At 30.8% G+C, this 1,699-nt stretch overlaps 1 non-coding gene across 1 annotated transcript; it reads right to left on the bottom strand.

The window, feature by feature from the left end:
- Nucleotides 1–753: 753 nt before the first annotated feature.
- Nucleotides 754–854, bottom strand: LOC112625641. The gene has a single exon (XR_003119721.1). It is a non-coding gene; the product is annotated as a small nucleolar RNA U13 (small nucleolar RNA).
- Nucleotides 855–1,699: the final 845 nt, after the last annotated feature.

Here is a 1,699-nt window from a genome sequence, read left to right on the forward strand (position 1 = left end):
ATGAACAATTTTAGGTTACATATGATGTTTTCATCTTGAATATTACATGAATTCATATGGTACTTTTATAAGACATATTTGTGGAATTGATCTCGTCTTATAATACTTATTTACATATTATTTTAGCTTTCAAAATTCTACAAATGACTATTTCAAATATCTATGGTTTATTTTTATAAAGAGAGCATAATAAATTGGATTGAAAATCAAATCTTGTAAGTTTACTCAGTTTCACCTTGGAAGTCCATACTGGGAATGTTTCTGGTGAAAATGTTATTGAGAATGCTCAGTGGTTACCCAAATAGATCAAACCATAAGGTTATATTTACCTTCATGGATTCTATCATAAGTTTGGTCCTGATGGCTTAGGATCTTGATCTCTTCAGTATCACAGAATGGATTGAAAATAAAGAAGCTAATTCATATTGACAAAAGGCTTAATGCATCAACGTAAAACCAAGAATATCAATGTATTAACTTAAAATAAATTTATTTTAAAAGTAAATAAAGAGCTGAATTGTCTATGAAACTGTCAGACACATTTTTCCCCGAATAAGTGGCCTGCTAAAACACAATTCCCAAAATGTTTTTTAAGTAAATTATTAGCAAAGGAAGTAATAGATATTGTTAAAGGGATAGCCTCTGCGATACTTATATATCATGATTTAGATAGTTCAATTTTGTATCAGTGTCATATTGGAGAAGTATATTTCAATGAAAAACAAACATCAAAAACTTTTTTTTTTCTTCTCAGTTCAGACCGGTAATGTGCCGACATCGTAAGGTTCGAGAGTAGCACATCTCACACATGTGCATGAACACCCAATCATCGTGCTCAGGAAATACAAAAAGATCAATCAAAAACATTTTTAAAAATTAAAATGGGTTCTTGCTTTAAGATTGTTATGCTAGGGGAAAATATAGCTTATAGCAATATTTCTGAAAACCTTTAAAAAGGCTCTGCTCATGCCTTCAGGCTTTTAGAGTCTAAAAAATTAGACGATCAAGAGGTCCTCCCCAGGGCAAAGAGTTCTGGGGTATAGAGTTCCCTGAAAAATAGTTTTAGCTCTGCTACCACTGCATTTTATTATTAATGTGATAGTATGGATGTTGCCACTACTGCTGTTGCTGACGATGATGGTGATGAAAATGATGCTGATGATGTTGATAATAATAATGCTGAAAACCATCCACCCTGGCTCTTGTTATCTATCTGCTTCCTTTCCTCTTTTTTATGTATGTGTGTTGTTTTCACTCTATATATTTTCTTCCTATTCTTAAAATACATTTGTGTTGTTATCTCTCTACCTACTTTCCCTGTAATCACATATGTGAATACACACACACACACAAACATACAACATATATATATATCTTTTATATATATAAAACACTAAAAAATAGAAGTTCTAGAACTGTAAAATTTGCAAGTCACTTGAATTACATTAATAATTCACTACAACGAAAGGGAAAATGATGGCCTTTCTAAGAATTATATTGGAATAATATTCCATATGGAAAAAAAGATTACTTCTAATTCACATCATGTACCGAATCAATTCTAGATGGATCATAAACTGAAACAAAAATATAAAAGGTGAAACAATAAATTATCTTCAGTTTTTGCATACAGATGACATTTGGATAGGTTAATATTTCCTCAACAGAAAATAATTATTTGCCATGAGGAAAAGGACTT

The sequence above is a fragment of the Theropithecus gelada genome, chromosome 5, assembly GCF_003255815.1.
Source record: "Theropithecus gelada isolate Dixy chromosome 5, Tgel_1.0, whole genome shotgun sequence".
NCBI classification, from domain to species: Eukaryota; Metazoa; Chordata; class Mammalia; order Primates; family Cercopithecidae; genus Theropithecus; species Theropithecus gelada.